This window comes from Hibiscus syriacus, unplaced genomic scaffold, assembly GCF_006381635.1.
Source record: "Hibiscus syriacus cultivar Baekdansim isolate YM2019G1 unplaced genomic scaffold, ASM638163v2 tig00111584_pilon, whole genome shotgun sequence".
Classification (NCBI taxonomy): Eukaryota; Viridiplantae; Streptophyta; class Magnoliopsida; order Malvales; family Malvaceae; genus Hibiscus; species Hibiscus syriacus.
The window spans coordinates 906,377-913,569 of NW_024063127.1; the positions used below are offsets into that span (position 1 = coordinate 906,377).

The following is a 7,193-nucleotide window of genomic DNA, read 5'->3' on the forward strand; positions in this document are numbered from 1 at the left end:
TTTCAACATACATGAGATAACAAACAACATCGAGTCATTCATGCTCAATAATCATACATGTACAAAAAATTAGTAGTCAATCAATATACAAAATCAATAAACATTAAGTTTAGAGATTACTCTCCTTCTTTTGTGTCACTAGAGCATTTAAATGTCTTGACATTCATTTAGATTTTGGTATCCAAATTGCTTTGGGTTCTTCAGGGTTAGTACCAACGTCTCTAGTTCTTTTGGGAACTCATACTTGTCCAAGTTTAAAAGTTTTTTTTAATAGGGCAAGTACGTACATGGGGAACTTATACTTTTTTCCTCTATTTAAGTTTAGAGAAGTTTTTAACAAGATATTCTACTTAGACCTTAGTTATTTTATTTTATCAATAAAAAATTTAGTTTCCGAACAAAATTAAAAAAAAAAGAAACGAGGAAGAGACGAGAGGTTAAGATTGAGACCTATTGCTTTAGTTTATTCCTTTTCTTCCTTAATTTTCAGTGTATTCGAACCAGAAATAAACTCATGACTTTTTATTAAAGATCGGACTTCTAAACTTAGGAGTGAACTTACTATAATTCTAAAAGAGTAGAAATATAAAAATGACTAAAAATATATAATAATTTAAATTTTTTAAGAAACGTCTGCGCGAGTCATCTCCTTAATCGATCCCTGATTCGAGCTTCCAACACAAACGCTGCATCTAGTAACAAACTGATAGCTACTTTTGCTTCCCAAAGTATATAAGCTGGACATCTAACGTAAGATGGTATCTTCCAGAAACGAAAGCTCCAACTTTCCATCTCACCCGTCCATCAATCTTGATCGTTAGGAAAACCGACCGGCTGCCTGTTCGGACCCCAAAGCCGGAGAAGTCCAGCGAGATAGGGACCATGTTCCCGTTAATGAAAGGCGACCAAACGTCGACCTCCATGTCACCTGGTAAGTTGGAGGGATTGAAGTGCGGGATGTGATTTGTTGGTCCCTGTATGTGGCGTAGATGTTGAGCCCGTCGTAGTATATCCGATTCTATCATTCGGGTTCCGAGATGACACGGTGACTTGGAAACTGGAGGTGAGGAAGTTGGGACGGAGGCGTTGAAACCGTAGACGGTGGCGTTCTGGAGGATGAATCTAGGCTTGCTGGGCGAAGGATAGCCCAAATGATAAGGATTGTGATAAGAACAATGAGGAAAGATCAGAATGCCGGCTATGATTCTTCGGAATGATTTCCGGCGGCTTTTGCTATGGTGGCCGCAATCCTTTGCCGACATGGTAGTTTGAAGCCTGAAAATGTGAGAGAAATGAAGCTGGTCCTGGTGTAGTGAAATGAAGTGCTGGCTGTCATAGTTAATTTATATAGGAATCCATGTTGATATGAAATAAGACTTTATTAGTATATGCATGGTGGAAAAACCAGTAATTATATTATATGATTTTATTTAATTGACATTAGAGTCATTGGCAGAGGCAAGTGTTACTTAGAGTAAGAGTGGGGGACAAGTAGAGATAGCCTCTTCTAAAAATATTAAATGCATCTATATTTAGATATTTTTATATTATTAATTTAAATTTATTTTTTCTTCTAAAATTTTATGAGTTCATTTTTTTTAAGTTTTACAAGTTTATCATCTCTAACACAAAATTTTATATCCGTCCCTGTATGTGCCCATCCTAAAATACAAAATTTTTTATACAAATTGTTAATTTTATTGATAGTATACATTTTAAAAGTTTATTTATGTTTATTTTGTATATTTTTATTATATATATATATATCTAAAAAATATTTTTGAATCTATTACTTATTAAAACTGAATGAAATGAATAATGAATTCAAGACAAGAAGCTGAGTTCTCTAAATCAAACCAAGAAAACCAGAAAGGTTGGAGAGAAAAAATGAACAAAACCAATTAAATAATAAAAAGGATTTTATGTGTGAAAGATTAATGACTTGGGCTTATAAAATAAGTGTATATAATGATTAGAATGGGTTGAAAAGACTAATGACATTAATTAAAGATTATTGTGTCAAAATAAAAAGACTATGAAGCGAATAAATATTTGTATTGTGTAGCAAGAGAATGCAGCACATGGTTTGATTGGGAAATGGGGAAATTTGAAGCAACACGTTACCAATGGATTCCTGGGACCTTACTTATCATGACAGACAAGGGAAGCTCCCAACTTGGGCTGCCCTCTTTTTTTTGGAGGTTTTAATGAGCCACAACAATTGAATATACACTCTTTTTCTCTGCCTTCCAATCCTTAGCGTCAGGCTCCGCCCTTTGGGTTCCAGGAAGGAATCAATGACTAAACCCCACTTTTGCCAACTTGCTTTAATATTTGTTCTTATTTCTCTGAATTAATGGTCTAAAACTGATTTTACATTTTGTATATATTAATATCCTATATACTTTTCTTATACTACGCTTTGGGTGTAGTTTGTATACCAATAGCAAGGGTCAAATTCCTACTATATATGCTTATGCTTAGCCTCCAAAGAGTATATTTTCTTAATTAAATATTATTAATTTTAAATAGGTATTTTTTTTTACTTGAGCTTTTACTATCTTTCTAACTTAAGCTTAGACTTGTTATTCTTTATAGGGTAAATTAACCTAAATTGTTACTTTTGTTTCATTTTCATACTTAACGTTGAGTTTTTATACATAATTTAAAGATGCAACATCATGGTAATGTAAGAAATTGGATTCCATAACAAAATCATCACCTAAACTTATAACAAAAAATATGAAAATAACCACCGCAGGCGTGGCCCAGTTGGCAAAGCAAGGGCTCTTGAGATTATGAGATGATCTCATGTCCTTGGTTCGAACCGTGCTGGCTGGGAATCCTGGAAAAAAGTGGAGGGACAGAGTGGTGGGTTCTTTGAGCCCCTCCGGAGGTTGCCTTGTAGGGTCGGGTTCTTTAGCCTGACCTTGGGAGGTCCTACGTTATATATATATATATATATATATATTGAAAATATGTTTTGCTTCATTGAAAGGGAAATGAACTCATGGCTAACTCACATTATCACCAAATCAGAATAATCAAAACCACCTTACTCTTATTTTAATTTTAGATTTATATCACACAAAACAAATTTTTCCTCGTCTTCACAATCTTGTAATTTTTATCATGAAAGAGTATTTTAATCCCTTTCTCAAGCTATATTGTTGTTTGTTACTTGCATTCCACCGTCAGAAGGTTAATTTAATTAATAGTGTCACAAATGGCATTAACTATTAGTATTCACTAATAATTGAGTCTAGATAACAATTTGACATTTAATATTTTATTAATTTAAAGAAATATTAGATCGATTATTTTTATAGAAGTATAATTTAAGCCATCATATACAACTAATAATAAGAAAACTTACCCTCCAAAAATAGGGCCGACCAAGAATTATTCTTGTAGATACTAAATTTTTGTCCCGGTTTTATTATTATTATTATTATATTATTTATTATATATTTTTATTATTAATATTATTATTACAACCAGGCCCAGATTACAAAACCCAAAATGGAGGCCCAATTACAAATGGTGGCCCAAATCCAGAAGCCAATGGAAACCCTAAACCAGATTAGAGTTTCCCTTTTCTCCCAGCCGCCTCAGCTTGCCACCGTTGGATCTGGCAAGATCCAACGGTCCAGATGGCGCCAGACGAACCCTAGGTTATGATACCTAGGGACTACACCAGCCGCCCCGCTCCGTCGCTCCAGCCGCTGCACGCCCCAACCAAAGGCTCCAGAAGCTCCAACGCCAGCCGTCCACGTTATGGCTATGGGGTGAGTCACCACTGGGAGTCCGGTGACTCACCGAAGAGTATTCTTTTACCCGGTCCGATGGCCACACCGGTGATGGCTATAAAGCCATCACCCATCTGCGAAAAAAAGAAGAGGAAGAACGGAGAGACAGCAACCAATACCAGCAAAAACAGAGAAAACCCGAGAGTAAAGATACAAAAATAGTGACCAACTCACAACAACCAGCAAACACAAAACCCAAAAATAAGCAAGGAGACGGAGAGATACTTACTGCAACTCACCGAAGCCCTCATATCATCATCGAAACCTTCGAAACCGAAGGTATTTTTGTAGATTTGCTCTGATAGGGATTGTTTTAAGGGAAACGGTCATCGGAACCATTAATAAGATGGTCCGATCTATCTTTAGGTGTAAAAAAAAAAATTTCCGGCCACCAGATGCGGTGGCCGGCGGCGAGGTCAACACCGGCGAACGGCTTCCGGCCGGTGCTTCTCTCTATTTTAGAGACAACACCGGCGAACGGCTTCCGGCCGGTGTGCTTCTCTCTATTTTAGAGAGAAGCGAGAGAATTCTGATTTCTCTCAGAGAAGAGAGAGAGGGAAGAAAGAAATGAGGACTGGCCCTTCGGGCCAGCCGGTTTTGGGCATTAAATAGCCCTTCCCAAACGACGTCGTTTTGGGGAGGGCTATTTGTGTAATTTTTAATTGTTAATCCCGTCACCATCCTTGAATTTGTAAACTTTACATTTTAGTCACTAAATCGAGTTTATAATCCTTTTAATTCAGATCTTTAATTTTAATTTTATTTATTTTAGTCCTTTATATTAAAATAATATATTTAGGGTAAATAACAGATTTAGTCCGTTAATTTTAATAATTAATATTTTAATCTGAATAGTATGTTTTAATTTATTTAATCTAATATCTGAATTTTATATAATTTTATTTTAGTCACTAAATTAATAAATAAAAATAGCATGTTTAATCCCTATAATTTTTGATTAATTATGAATTAGGTTTTAATTTTAATTTTACTATAATTTAATCATTAATTTTAAATGTTTTCATTTATTTTACTGCTTTAAATATATCGTTCTAATTGTATTTTTACTTGTTTATATTTAATATTTTTATTATTATGTAGTCATAACTATATAATAATAATAAATTTATTTTTTTCAATAAATTATTTTAATATTTATTTTTCATATCGAAGAAAAGGGCATCTTAATACAACTGGATGTCCTATTCTGGTATTTTAAAATTAAATATTAAAAAATATTATTTAATTTATTTAAATTAATATTTATCAATATCAAGAAAAGAGCTGTCTTAAGACACCTAGAAGTCCTTTTCTGATATTTTTAAATAAATAAATATTTTTATATAATCTTGAAATAGGATTAAAATTAAATATATTTTGAATTTCTAAATTTTTAATAATAGAGACAATTTATAATTAAAAAAGTACCAATTTTGGGCGTTGTAGGGTGTTAATCCTTCCCTAAACGTAACCGACCACGAATCCCTTTTTATTAAAAAGAACGAATTTTTGGTTATAAACGTAGATCAGTTCATTTTTTTAATTGATGTTTTCTTAAAACTCTTTAAAAAAGATAATAATTTTTAGGTATTCGACCTACCTGACCAAAAAGGCCGATGGCGACTCCCAAATTATTTTCAAAACCATTTATTCACATCAATTTTTCCGCCAAATAAATTTTTCGTGCCCGGACGAAAACCGGTTACGACAGCTTGGCGACTCCGCTGGGGACTTGGTCAAACTTTAAAATCAATTATAAATTGTCTCTATTAATTAAAAATTAAAAGTTCATATATTTAATTTTAATTATTTCTTTTCAAAATTTTTATATTTACTTATTTTTCATATATTTATATGTTTCATTTTATTTGCAAGTATTTTTTCATTATTTATTTTTCTGTCAAAGGTTTGAACATTTCTCCTCACAACACTTGCATTGCATAACATAAAGCTCTATAATTGAGTTTGTCCTTTTTAAGTGGGAGTGAAGCGACGTCTTCGTGAGAATTTATTCTCCGTCAGACCTAGCAAGTAACTTTCGGGGTTCATATGCTCTATGTCTTCGTGAGAATTTATTCTCCGTGTCAGGCATAGAGAAATGTATCCCCTCCAATTGAACTCGATCCATTTTAGTCTGTGATGGACTAGGATTGAGGGTTAGCAACCCAAGGGGGCACTAACAAGGACAATTCGGGTACCTTTATTCTTAGATCTGAAACCCTGCATATAATAAACCCTAGAAACTCTTCCGATTTGAAGTTATGCCGAAATTTTGTCCAAAATAGGTGTACACACAGGAGAAATGAATTCTAATTTTCCTGTTAATTTTTTTTTACTGATTAAATTACATGTATATTTAAATTATGTAAAAGCATGTTTAAATAAAAATATTTAGGTAAATGTTATTATTAAATTTCTTTATTATGTAAACTAATTCATTTCTTTTTGTGTGTTCTTTATCTTTTCTGTTTGCATAGCATCATACAGGATAAAAGGCATTGATCCTCGTGTTAATTGTCTCATTGGAAAGCCTTCATCCATGGATAAAAAGTGTTCAAATCAAATAATTCTAAACTCAGAAGTAAGACAGTGGGCTGAGGACTTACAAAGACAAGAAGGAGACAGTCTGCAGGATGATTATGTATCTGACTTGGCCAGTTATGCTCCAGTTTCGCTAAAAAGAAATGATATGCAAGATTGCGAAGTATTTGGGAAAGGGTTCAAACAAAAAATTGCAGTTTTATCAGACTTACGGAGACATCCCATATTGCTCTATGTCGAAGTTGATGATGAATTACTCAGAGCCCTAATTCAATTCTGGAATCCAGGGTACAATTGCTTCACTCTCAATAAGAGGACTTGGTCCCTACTATTGAAGAGTACACAACTTTGTTACATATCGAAGGGGCTTTGGAGAATCGAATCTATTCAAAGTCAATTAAAACTCAATCCTTTCGAGTTAAATTAGCAAGATTGCCGGGGTACAAGAGAATAGGTGGCATCCGTACAAAACAAAAAGGCGAAAGCGAAGGCATTGCTTGGACCAACATTAAAGAACTTATTCAGAGCCATCCAGATATTAAAGTACGATTCGATTATTTGCTATGGGTATGTATGGTATGGTCATCTTCCCAAAAGTATTGGGATATGTTGAAGCTGCAGTGGTAGATTTGTTTGAACAGCTACCGAAAAAGATTATCCTGCTTCTGCAATTAGCGGAAACTTCAGATCGTTAAATGCTTGTAGAAAGCTAGGAGGTGGACGATTCTCAGGGTGTACCCAGTTGTTATAGTTTGGATCCGTAGTCATTTTGGAGGACAGAAAAGTTTCATACCGACGCTTTAATACGGATTACTCACCATTAAAAGAATTTCTGGAGCAAGA

The 7,193-nt window shown here is 33.9% G+C and overlaps 1 pseudogene; it reads right to left on the minus strand.

Annotated features, from left to right (window-relative positions):
* Window positions 1-622: 622 nt before the first annotated feature.
* LOC120165569 lies at window positions 623-1,282 on the minus strand (annotated as a pseudogene).
* Window positions 1,283-7,193: the final 5,911 nt, after the last annotated feature.